The sequence below is a fragment of the Coregonus lavaretus genome (assembly GCF_964263955.1).
Source record: "Coregonus lavaretus genome assembly, chromosome: 24".
Lineage (NCBI taxonomy): Eukaryota > Metazoa > Chordata > Actinopteri > Salmoniformes > Salmonidae > Coregonus > Coregonus lavaretus.
This window is the reverse complement of record NC_140011.1, coordinates 7,322,232-7,335,948: the sequence shown is the minus strand read 5'-3', so window position 1 is coordinate 7,335,948 and position 13,717 is coordinate 7,322,232. Positions and strand designations below refer to the sequence as shown.

General features: G+C 40.9%; 1 pseudogene across 1 annotated transcript in view; it reads right to left on the bottom strand.

Annotated features, from left to right (window-relative positions):
- The window catches only part of LOC311099380 (lipoxygenase homology domain-containing protein 1-like), a 29,153-nt pseudogene extending 26,617 nt beyond the window's left edge, over positions 1-2,536 (bottom strand). Inside the window, exon 1 of the transcript in view lies at positions 2,360-2,536. The product of the transcript in view is annotated as a lipoxygenase homology domain-containing protein 1-like (transcript). The remainder of the gene's footprint in view (positions 1-2,359) is intronic.
- Positions 2,537-13,717: the final 11,181 nt, after the last annotated feature.

Here is a 13,717-nt window from a genome sequence, read left to right as displayed (position 1 = left end):
CCTGTAATTTTCATCATAGGTACATGTCAACTGTGACAGACAAATTGAGAAAAATAAATCCAGAAAATCACATTGTAGGATTTTTTATGAATTTATTTGCAAATTATGGTGGAAAATAAGTATTTGGTCACCTACAAACAAGCAAGATTTCTGGCTCTCACAGACCTGTAACTTCTTCTTTAAGAGGCTCCTCTGTCCTCCACTCGTTACCTGTATTAATGGCACCTGTTTGAACTTGTTATCAGTATAAAAGACACCTGTCCACAACCTCAAACAGTCACACTCCAAACTCCACTATGGCCAAGACCAAAGAGCTGTCAAAGGACACCAGAAACAAAATTGTAGACCTGCACCAGGCTGGGAAGACTGAATCTGCAATAGGTAAGCAGCTTGGTTTGAAGAAATCAACTGTGGGAAAAATTATTAGGAAATGGAAGACATACAAGACCACTGATAATCTCCCTCGATCTGGGGCTCCACGCAAGATCTCACCCCGTGGGGTCAAAATGATCACAAGAACGGTGAGCAAAAATCCCAGAACCACACGGGGGGACCTAGTGAATGACCTGCAGAGGGCTGGGACCAAAGTAACGAAGCCTACCATCAGTAACACACTACGCCGCCAGGGACTCAAATCCTGCAGTGCTAGACGTGTCCCCCTGCTTAAGCCAGTACATGTCCAGGCCCGTCTGAAGTTTGCTAGAGTGCATTTGGATGATCCAGAAGAGGATTGGGAGAATGTCATTTGGTCATATGAAACCAAAATAGAACTTTTTGGTAAAAACTCAACTCGTCGTGTTTGGAGGACAAAGAATGCTGAGTTGCATCCAAAGAACACCATACCTACTGTGAAGCATGGGGGTGGAAACATCATGCTTTGGGGCTGTTTTTCTGCAAAGGGACCAGGATGACTAATCCATGTAAAGGAAAGAATGAATGGGGCCATGTATCGTGAGATTTTGAGTGAAAACCTCCTTCCATCAGCAAGGGCATTGAAGATGAAACGTGGCTGGGTCTTTCAGCATGACAATGATCCCAAACACACCACCCGGGCAACAAAGGAGTGGCTTCGTAAGAAGCATTTCAAGGTCCTGGAGTGGCCTAGCCAGTCTCCAGATCTCAACCCCATAGAAAATCTTTGGAGGGAGTTGAAAGTCCGTGTTGCCCAGCGACAGCCCCAAAACATCACTGCTCTAGAGGAGATCTGCATGGAGGAATGGGCCAAAATACCAGCAACAGTGTGTGAAAACCTTGTGAAGACATACAGAAAACGTTTGACCTGTGTCATTGCCAACAAAGGGTATATAACAAAGTATTGAGAAACTTTAGTTATTGACCAAATACTTATTTTCCACCATAATTTGCAAATAAATTCATTAAAAATCCTACAATGTGATTTTCTGGAAAAAACATTCTCATTTTGTCTGTCATAGTTGACGTGTACCTATGATGAAAATTACAGGCCTCTCTCATCTTTTTAAGTGGGAGAACTTGCACAATTGGTGGCTGACTAAATACTTTTTTCCCCCACTGTATAATCAGACCTGATAAATGAGTAGAGAAAGAGAGTTCTACTTCTGGTGTGTGTGTGTGTGTGTGCGTGCCTGTTTGTCTGGTCTCAGTCCTTGCTCCTGGCCCCTGCATAGCCCCAGTTCTACCAACCCTGGCCCTAGGCCCTGGCCCCAGCCTGACTCCAAGCATCTGTCTGCCTCTAAGTCTCTGTTGGGCTCCATTGATGTGGAACACACTGAGCTGTCCTAACAGAGGGATCCCCACACAGGCCCTACAAGAACACAGTAGAGCCCAGCTTGGCTGTAGAAATATAACTCAACCCCACTTCAGAATACAGCAGTGCTTAGAACTGGAGTACCTTACAACCCAGACTTACCTGAACCATGTACAGGTAAGCTGTGGTACTTTTCCTCATGGCCATCGGATGAGTCTGTGTGGTAGGTCATCAGCTCATTGTGGCAGCATAGTCCACCTGCTTGGCCATGGTCTTCTTCCATTTCTTTTCTATCTTTTCTTTCTTTCAGCCGATCCCTTCTTCTTCTTCTTCTTCTTCTTCTTCGTGTTTTTTGTCTTGGAGTCTTCTTCTTCTCCCTCCTGGCTCCTCATCCTGAGCCTTCTTCTTGTTCTTCTTCCCTCCATCTTTGGACTTCTTGTCTCCTCCTCTCCTCTTCTCTTCTATAACTTCTCCATCAGTCATGTCCTCTTCTTTGGATTTCTTCTTCGTGGGTTTGGTTTTGGTGGTGTCATTGTTGCTCTGCTCGTCATCCCCTCTTCCTCATTTTCAATCACTTCATCCCTAGCCCCCTTCTCTGCATCACCTGCTTTCTTTATTTTTCTTCTCTTTTACCTTATCATGGCTTTCCCCCTTTCTCTCTCTCCCTTTCTCCGGTGCCTCCTCTGACAACTCTGGGCTCTTCTTCTCCCCGTTTGGCTCGGCGTCTCCGTTGGCAACAAACTTGCTTTTCCCTTTCGGTTTTGGCTCCTTTTCCTCCACGTTGTCATCAACCTCTTTAGTTTCCTCCATTCCTCCGCAGATTCTTTCCTTTTTGAGAGCATCTTTTATTCATCAGCTTTCCTGGCCTTCAGTTTCGTAAGAGCTTCCTTGAGTTTCTAGAGGTGTACGACAATTCATTTAAGCCGTGGCAGGGGGCCGCGTTGGGGCCCCTGGGTACACTAGACTGGACTGGCCGGCTGTCAGGTGTGTGGATGTGCTGGAAGAGGAGGCTGGGGCCACACTGAGCTCTGCCAGGTCAGAAGCGCTCCTCCTGGGGCAGGGCTGCCGACACGCTCTGCTCATGAAAAGTTACTGGCCCCACGGGAACCACGTGACCCACAGGAGAAAGCCCTGTGAAAAAGGCGCCTTGCCGAGATAACTTATCCTCTCTGCCCTGTGCGGTGTTCTCCATTATTCAAGAGACAACAACCAAACAAGCCGACTCGCGCTATTGTAGAATAATAATGATTACATAGTAGGCCTACCTGTCTTGACTGCATCAAGCCGGGAGAAGCTAAGCCATAGAATATTAAGTAGCAGCCTCCCTGCTGGCTCTTGGTCGTTGTAGCCTATCCATCTCATTTAACGTTGAAATCCCTCATTTTAATTCCATCTTCCATTGATTAGATCTCTCCTAACTTTTGCCACACATGGACGTTCTATGACTGTAGTCTATTGCCGCTTTGATGACATGATTGGCCAACAACAACAACAATAACAAGCTACAGGTGGAAAGCAAGAGCTCTCATGAAAAGCAAGAGCAGCTGCATAAATGATACAATTTCTCTCTCTCTCTCTCCACTGCAGCAGTCGCGTTCGGCTCTGTACGGGCCCTTCCAAACAAGTCAGTTCAAATTACACAACCGAGACCCGTGACAATTATACCAGATCCGACCCAGACCCGTGACATTATTTAGAAATCTGGATCCCTCTCGGCTCCCAGATCGTGTCTCGGGTATTCGGGTACAGGTGGCTCCGTGAAGACCTCTACTTCAGTCATGCTCAGTTAAACTCATCTATGCTGATCACTACTGTTTAGAAGGAGTCAGGTCTACCCAGCCTCACCTCTGACCCCTGCCTGCAAGAACAACGTATTTAGCTTGTGATATCTAAACTAAATATCTAGGACACTTACTAGAGTATTAGAGTGGAGACTGTGCATGGTTGGGGTTTCCGTTTGCTTGTTTGAGCCCTTTCTCCTACTATTTTAAATGGAGTTGAATAAATCATGTTTTAATCACACAGACCCATGTTTAATTCACATGGACAAATTATTCAAATAGACAACATACAGGTGATAAGACAGGTTAAACAATTTACACAAGCCTACAGGCAAAGTAACACATGAACTAATATCTGCACCTGTGCATGAGCCAAATCACTCCAGTAGACTTACTGCTGCTACCTGATACCTGATCATCTAGGCACGAGGTGGTCATGGGGGAAGGGGTGTTAAGGAAGGGGATTGGAGAGGGGGGAAGAGTTCTGGCATATTAATTGTAATATCTCTATCATCAACTGTCTGATACCCAATACACAAATGTCTGCAAATAGTCAAGTCTTCTCTGAGTGGTTAACCGCAGGGCATATCTAAAAATAGCTACATATTGAAACACATCTTAACTAATTTTAACACTTCAATACAACCCCATGTAGGTCTATATCGTAACAAAGCATCATACCCAATCACAAGATAAGCAGGTAAGAAAGAGATTGTTTGTTTAAGTCTTACCTCTTTATCCATACCTTTTCACCTGCTGATCGTCATAATCAATGTGACGACCAGCATCTGCAGACCTGGATGTGCTTCCTGCTCACCTGTATCTCTACTCGATGTCTTCATTTATCGGTTCTTTCTCTTGATAACCGTGCTGACTTCTCAGAATCTTCTCTGCCGTACCTGGTGTTGAGGTGACCTGAAGATCATGAGGTCAATCACCAATACGCTGCTCTCTTTATAGACCATGTCACTTCATTAAATAAGCATGAGAACATCATTCAGCGGGAAAGTGAACGTGGACTCAATTAGAACAAGTGAAAACAGAGAAAGCTTTGTGATTATACTGTACTGTAAGGGGAGAGATACAGTGATTGAAGTTTACTTGGTTAGGATTCAGACACGTTGATTGTGTTGAATCAATTCTGAGGGAACACTGCTGTGACTTGTGCTGCCTGTGCTTTTGTGTGTTTTGGGCAGAAATGTACCGTGTTTACCTCCATTGAAGACTATACAGAGCTTGATACATTGTGTAGCCTATATAGGACCTGTGTGGAAAAACTCAACTACATACATTCAAGTATGCTTTCTTGCTCCACAGGAAATGTTTTTGACTTATTTTTTTAGGCCTACCGGGTACATTTGAACATCCATCAGTGGTTCTGACGGTTCAGCGGTTTCAGCATGGTTAAAAGCTTCTGACTTAATGCCCAGATGCTAGGCCTGTGAATTGCATTAGGCCTACACTGTGACTTCAGAAAGTATTCACACCCCATTACTTTTTCCACGTTTTGTTGTGTTACAAAGTGGGATTAAAATGGATTTAATTGTCATTTTTTGTCAACGATCTACACAAAATACTTTGTATTGTCGAAGTGTAAGAAAAATATATCTTGATTAGATAAGTGTTCAACCCCCTGAGTCAATACATGTTAGAAACACCTTTGGCAGCAATTACAGCTGTGAGTCTTTCTGGGTAAGTCTCTAAGAGCTTTCCACACCTGGATAATGCAACATTTGCCCATTGTTATTTTCAATATTCTTCAAGCTCTGTCAAATTGTTTGTTGATCATTACTAGACAACCAGGAACATTCACTGGTAAGCAACTCCAGTGTAGATTTGGCTTTATGTTTTAGGTTATTGTCCTGCTGAAAGGTGAATTCCTCTCCCAGTGTCTGGTGGAAAGCAGACTGAACCAGATTTTCCTCTAGGATTTTGCCTATGCTTAGCTCCATTCTGTTTATTTTTCATCCTGAAAAACTCCCCTGTCCTTAACGATTACAACCATACCCATAACATGATGCAGCCACTACCACTCTTGAAAATATGGAGAGTGGTACTCAGTAATGTGTTTTATTAGACTTGACACAAACATAACAGTTTGTATTCAGGACAAAGAGTTAATTGCTTTGCCACATTGCAGCATTACTTTAGCGCCTTGTTGCAAACAGGATGCATGTTTTGGAATATTTGTATTCTGTACAAGCTTCCTTCTTTTCACTCTGTCAATTAGGTTAGTATTATGGAGTAACTACAATGTTTCTGATCCATCCTCAGTTTTCTCTTATCACAGCCATTAAAATCTGTAACTGTTTTAAAGTCACCATTGACCTCATGTTGAAATCCCTGAGCGGTTGCCGTCATCTACGGCAACTGAGTAAGGGAAGGACGTCTGTATCTTTGTAGTGACTGGATGTATTGATACACCATCCAAAGGGTAATTAATAACTTCACCAAGCTCAAAGGGATTTTCAATGTCTGATAAAAAAAAAAAAAAACATCTACCAATAGGTGCCCTTCTTTGAAAGGCATTGGAAAACCATCATTATGATCTTTGTGGTTGAATCTGTGTTTAAAATTCACTGCTCGACTGAGGGACGTTACAGATAATTGTATGTGTGTCCATGCATCTTATTATATGACTTAAGATTTGTTTTACTCCTCAACTTATTTAGGCTTAACATAAAAAAAGAGTTGAATACTTATTGACTCAAGACATTTCAGCTTTTCATTTTTTATTAACCTTTTGGAAAACATACACTACTGGTCAAAGGTTTTACAACACCTACTCATTCAAGGGTTTTTCTTTATTTTTGAAAACTATTTTCTACATTGTAGAATAATAGTGAAGACATCAAAACTATAAAATAACACATATGGAATCATGTAGTAACCAAAAAAGTGTTAAACAAATCAAGATATATTTGAGATTCTTCAAATAGCCACCCTTTGCCTTGATGACAGCTTTGCACACTCTTGGCATTCTCTCAACCAGCTTCACCTGGAATGCTTTTCCAACAGTCTTGAAGGAGTTCCCACATATGCTGAGCACTTGTTGGCTGCTTTTCCTTCACTCTGCAGTCCGACTCATCCCAAACCGTCTCAATTTGGTTGAGGTCGGGGGATTGTGGAGGCCAGGTCATCTGATGCAGCACTCCATCACTCTCCTTCTTGGTAAAATAGCCCTTACACAGCCTGGAGGTGTATTGGGTCATTGTCCTGTTGAAAAACAAATGATAGTCCCACTAAGCCCAATCCAGATGGGATGGCATATCGCTGCAGAATGCTGTGGTAGCCACGCTGGTTAAGTGTGCCTAGAATTCTAAATAAATCACAGACAGTGTCACCAGCAAAGCACCCCCTCACCGTAAACACCTCCTCCTCCGTGCTTTACGGTGGGATATACACATGCGGAGATCATCCGTTCCCCCACACCGCGTCTCACAAAGACACAGCGGTTGGAACCAGAAATCCAATTTGGACTCCAGACCAAAGGACACATTTCCACCTGTCTAATGTCCATTACTCGTGTTTCTTGGCCCAAGCAAGTCTCTTCTTCTTATTGGTGTCCTTTAGTAGTGTTGTCTTTGCAGAAATTCGACCATGAAGGCCTGATTCACACAGTCTCCTCTGAACAGTTGATGTTGAGACGTGTCTGTTACTTGAACTCTGTGAAGCATTTATTTGGGCTGCAATTTCTGAGGCTGGTAACTCTAATGAACTTATCCTCTGCAGCAGAGGTAACTCTGGGTCTTCCATTCCTGTGGCGGTCCTCATGAGAGCCAGTTCCATCGTAGCGCTTGATGGTTTTTGCGACTGCAATTGAAGAAACTTTCAAGTTCTTGAAATGTTCCGTATTGGCTGACCTTCATCTCTTAAAGTAATGATGGACTGTCATTTCTCTTTGCTTATTTGAGCTGTTCTTGCCATAATATGGGGACTTGGTCTTTTACCAAATAGGGCTATCTTCTGTATAAACTCTAAAAATTAGGGGTTCAACGAGGGTTCTTCTAATATCCTTAAAGTTCTTCGAAGAACCTTAGGGTTCTTGGCACTGAAAATTGACCCCAAAAGGTTATTCCAAGAACCCCATAGGAGGTGGGGGTTCTTGCAGGAACCTAACTGCCCAACTGAAACGTTTGGATTTGAATTTGAAAGGACAGCAGGTACAGGCACTTAACTGAAAAATTTAAAGAGCTCCACAATTTAAGGTAAGGTTTGTCCCTTGTATGATCTAAATTGATATTGTTTTATGATGATACCATCTATCTTTTCATATTTGTGCAAATCTTTCTAAAACAGAAAATTTATACAATTCAATGGATATCAATCAACAAAGAGGTAAGACTATGTATGCTATAAGAATATGTTGAAGGCTGCTGTATTGGGTGTAGATCACTGAACTGCTCACTTTTGTGTCTATGTCTGCAGGTTTACAGACGAGGAGGCATACAAAGGTATGTCAATTGGTATTGGTATGTTATGCAGATCACATGTACAAGGAAAATCCCATAGGCCTATACATTATGGACAAGGTATGTGTGTTAAAACCATTATCAAAATAGTTTTATTAATCCACATTTACCACTAAAACTAAGGTTTGAATACTGTCATGTGCATGTTTTGTTAATTATCTTTATAATGAATATTTTTGGGATTCACAGACTTCACCCTCCCTACACCTCTGATGAATATAACAGGAAACCTGTTCGATCACCATGCACTGCAAAATCATTCTGGCTATTGATAAGGAGAACATCAACACATTAACATCAACATGCCAGAGGATATACCCATTGGACTTGGGGCTCTGCTGGGAGTTGACCTCATATTTGGGTTTTTTATTCTGCTTTGCCACTAAAATCCTAATAAACACTGACAACTAAAATATTGTGTTATTGTTGTAATTGTTAAGCGTATTACTACTACTAATAATAATAGGGGAGGGTGGATAACAGTTGAAGTCTGAAGTTTACATTCACCTTAGCCAAATACATTTAAACTCAGTTTTTCACAATTCCTGACATTTAATCCTAGTAAAAATTCCCTGTCTTAGGTCAGTTAGGATCACCACTTTATTTTAAGAATGTGAAATGTCAGAATAATAGTAGAGAGAATTATTTATTTCAGCTTTTATTTCTTTCATCACATTCCCAGTGGGTCTGAAGTTTACATACACTCAATTAGTATTTGGTAACATTGCCTTTAAATTGTTAAATTTGGGTCAAATGCTTCGGGTAGCCTTCCACATGCTTCCCACAATAGGTTGGGTGAATTTTGGCCCATTCCTCTTGACAGAGCTGGTGTAACTGAGTCAGGTTTGTAGGCCTCCTTGCTAGCACATGCTTTTTCAGTTCTTCCCACACATTTTCTATAGGATTGAGGTCAGGGCTTTGTGATGGCCACTCCAATACCTTGACTTTGTTGTCCTTAAGCCATTTTGCCACAACTTTGGAAGTATGCTTGGGGACATTGTCCATTTGGAAGACCCATTTGCGACCAAGCTTTTACTTCCTGACTGATGTCTTGAGATGTTGCTTCAATATATCCACATCATTTTCCTTCCTCATGATGCCATCTATTTTGTGAAGTGCACCAGTCCCTCCCTACAGCAAAGCACCCCCACAGCATGATGCAGCCACCCCCGTGCTTCACGGTTGAGATGGTGTTCTTCGGCTTGCAAGCATTTTTTTCCAAACATAACGATGGTCATTATGGCCAAACAGTTATATTTTTGTTTAATCAGACCAGAGTACATTTCTCGAAAAAGGATGATCTTTGTCCCCATGTGCAGTTGCAAATCGTAGTGTGGCTTTTTTATGGCGGTTTTGGAGCAGTGGCTTCTTCCTTGCTGAGCAGCCTTTCAGGTTATGTCGATATAGGACTCGTTTTACTGTGGATATAGATAATTTTGTACCTGTTTCCTCCAGCATCTTCACAAGGTCATTTGCTGTTGTTCTTGGATTGATTTGCCCTTTTCTCACCAAAGTACCATAATCTCTAGGAGACAGAACGCTTCTCCTTCCTGAGCGGTATGACGGCTGCGTGGTCCCATGGTGTTTATACTTGCGTACTATTGTTTGTACAGATGAACGTGGTACCTTCAATTATTTGGAAATTGCTCCCTAGGATGAACCAGACTTGTGGAGGTCTACAATTTATTTTCTGAGGTCTTGGCTGATTTCTTTTGATTTTCCCATGATGTCAAGCAAAGAGGCACTGAGTTTGAAGGTAGGCCTTGAAATACATCCACAGGTACACCTCCAATTGACTCAAATGATGTCAATTAGCCTATCACAATTAGCCTATCATGGCTTCTAAAGCCATGACATCATTTTCTGGAATTTTCCAAGCTGTTTAAAGGCACGGTCAACTTAGTGTATGTAAACTTCTGACCCACTGGAATTGTGATACAGTGAATTATAAGTGAAATAATCTGTCTGTAAACAATTGTTGGAAAAATTACTTGTGTCATGCACAAAGTAGATGTCCTAACCGACTTGACAAAACTATAGTTTGTTAACAAGAAATTTGTGGAGTGGTTGAAAAACAAGTTTTAATGACTCCAACCTAAGTGTATGTAAACTTCCGACTTCAACTGTAGTTCAAAAATTAACCCCAAAAGGTTCTTCAAAAGGTTATTTGAGGATCCATTGAAAGGGGTTCTTTGAAGCCTTTTAAAGAGTTATTCAAATAACTTATAGGGGTTCCCCCACAGTTTCAATTTGAATAACCCCTAAAGGATCCTCCAGGAACCTTTACTTTTTAGAGTGTACCCTCCTACCTTGTCACAACAAAACTGATTGGCTCAAACGCATTAAGAGGGAAAGAAATTCCACAAATTAACTTTTAAGAAGGCACACCTGTTAATTGAAATGCATTCCAGGTGACTACTTAATGAAGCTGGTTGAGAGAATGCAAAGAGTGTGCAAAGCTGTCATCAAGGCAAAGGGTGGCTATTTGAAGAATCTCAAATATAAAATATATTTTGATTTGTTTAACACTTTTTTGGTTACTACATGAATCCATATGTGCTATTTCATAGTTTTGATGTCTTCACTATTATTCTGCAAGGTAGAAAATAAAAAAAATTAAGAAAAACCTTTGAAGTGAAGTAGTGTAATTCCACTTTGAAATGTTGTGTGTAGGCCAGTGAAAAAGTCAAGGGGTGTGAATACTTTCTGAAAGCACATGGCGGTGCACTCTAAGTTGTATGCTATAGGCCGGGTCTGCCGTGATACCTCATTCATGGTGTGTAGGTACAGGGTCTATCACATCACCTATGAGTTTAATTGATTTATCTGTGTTATGTGTCCAAAATTACTTTATACATAATACCTGTGTGGGGTCCCAATACCTCATATATAGTGGCATGGTCTTTCTCAGATTTCACTGCCATGACAGGTGAATATGGGTGTACTACTATTTCACCTATACAAGTTATGGTATCTGGTGACTCAGTATGATTTGACCATGATGTAAAAGGGCTGCAGAGCAGCAGTAGCAGCCTTGCTTAAGTGATTCATTGAGCGGACAGGACACTGACCACCGTCTGCTTAATTATTGAGACACTAACAGTAGCTTTGCTTAAGGAGCTAATTGGAGCAGACAAACCAGAGGCCAGCTGACCTGAAACGAGACAGTAAATTGGTCATGTGGTTGTTGTCCATCCGTCAGGAGCACATACAGGGTTGTGGTCATTAGTCACCAAACGGAAGAAGACTGACTGAAACACGGAGGAACTACTTGGACTTCATTTTCCGTTTCTGTTGCAAAACATTTTGAAACGCTTTCTGTTGCGTGCCCTAATGAACATGGCCCCAATGTGCTCATCAACTGCAGACAAAATACTTGACTTCAGATGACAAAATTGAATTAGCTGTCATTCATTGGGAGAAATTGAATTTTCCTGTCATGTTCAATTCCACTCACTTGAAAAAGTATGTAAATACTTTAATGTATTCAATTCCATTCAGTGCTATGCTGAGTTTCTAATTTGCAGTGTTAGTCCAGTAGATTTGTTGGGCTGTATGGTGATTGGTGGAAACAGTTTGGACTAAAATGATTGGTTGTATGATGTTGTATGAAAATGTATGCACTCACTAACTGTAAGTCGCTCTGGATAAGAGCGTCTGCTAAATGACTAAAATGTAAAATGGGTTACAAATGTTGTTGTAATTAGGGAAATGCCTGACCCAAATCCATATTTCTTTGTAGATCAGATGTCTATAGAAAGTAAATGATCAGGACAAGCAGAAAATCCAAACATGTTTATTTACAAACACAATATAAAGAATGACCCAGAATGTAGGTTTTGTATCACTGTTCAAACTGTAATAATTCCATCCTTTCATTTTCGGACCGATTCTTCTACCTAGTTATTTTTTACTCTACAGTTTGATGACTCAAACTGAAAATAGTTAATGTGCTCATACGGATAACTTATTTTGTGCATTGTGTCTTTTACACACAATCTGTGTGACTGTGAATTAAAGAAACAATCTTCCAAAAACTTTAGGAGTGATCATGGAAGATCATGGGAATTTGGGGCATTATAAAAATCTAAAGGCATTGCACAGCATATACAGAAGAATGGCCCTATGTTTCCAGTTCAGTAATTTTCCTCCATTCTGTCACAGTTAAACACAACAAATACAAATAGAGACATACAGCATTCCAAGGCTGAGATCCATGATGCTTTCAAGGTTACAACTTTGTCACATTGCAAAAGGGAAATGACACGATGCAGTGATAATAATGATAACAAAAATCGTATAATTTCAAAACGGGGCGATATTAGTAATTCCTTTCCATCGTCTGTGAAAAAGTGCCTCCGTCGATCAGTTCTCTTTTAAAATCCATTCAAGGTTGATATAAGGTTTCAGGTAGCCTAGCGGTTAGAGAATTGGGCCAGTAACCGAAAAGTTGTTAGTTTGAAAAATCTGTTGTTCTGCCCTTGAGCAAGGCAGTTAACCCCCCACAACAACAGTGCCCAAAGTGGCAGCACCTCTCCGATTCAGAGAGGTTGAGTTAAAAGCGAAAGTCAAGTTTCGGTTGGACCTTGTGTGCAATTGACGATAAATTGAATATAATTTTAATTAAACTAATCTCTCCCAATGCACTGTGAGCTTTAGCAGAAGCTGATCATTGTAAACATGTTTCAGTGTTGGTTGCAGGCACACACAAAACAAAAAATATAGTAGAATCATGCACTGCATCACGAGTATGCAAATAGCATTATATCTTACAGGAATTATATTATATTTAGTAATTTCAACAGCAGAAGTGAACCTCTTCTCATCTAGGTTATTAAAGTGAGTCAGCAGACAGTAAGAACAAGAGTTTGTTTGATACGAATGTCCATTAGAAAAGCAATTCAGGGGTGAATTGCATATCTGAGAGAGGATTTGTACATTTATATCATAAGGCAGCATGGTTTTAAGACATGAATGACAGAGAGAAATCGATTGCTCAACAGTTCCCAATAACTAGGGCCAAGGTGTTTTTCTTACTATGTAGCCTGACCAGGAAACGCTTCAAGCCCTAGTTATAGGCTATAACTAGGGCCCAGAGTTTTCCCAGTCAGGTCCCAAGGTGAGGAAACCCTCCTGGCCTTACATATGATGCGTGACTAGGACTGTCTGTTCTGGAGGTCAGAGATTTTACTATGGTGGTGGTGATTATATAATATTCATAATCTTGCCTTTGTCCAAAAAGAGCAAGCAAATAAAACATCATCATTTCACATCAGAAATATCCAAGGATATCTTCCAGTGTTTGGCTAGTTAGTTATACAGAAGAAAGTGGACCTATGAAAAAGGTCCTCTCAGGTCAGGAAGTGTTTTATAATAAATATTTACCCATATAAAACAGTTTAATGTAGCTGGACAACTGAAGGTTAAACAGTTGGATCTTTGAAGATTTATTTTGGATTCGCTCAACATCTATAGTGTTCAGGATTTTTACACAGACATAAATAAAAGCTGCCTCACCCACAGAGCGTCTGAGAAAGAGAGCACAGTGTAAATAGTTGTGCAACATGTTAAGTTCAAACCTCTGTACAACAGTACCACCGAGCCACTAAGATTTCACAGAAACGACATCACTAGGAAAGATCACATCACATTAAAACAAGCAACCTACATTAACAGAATCAGAGAAACCGGCGGCCATTGGAGTTGCTTATTCAGCAAGAGAGTATGAAACACACCAA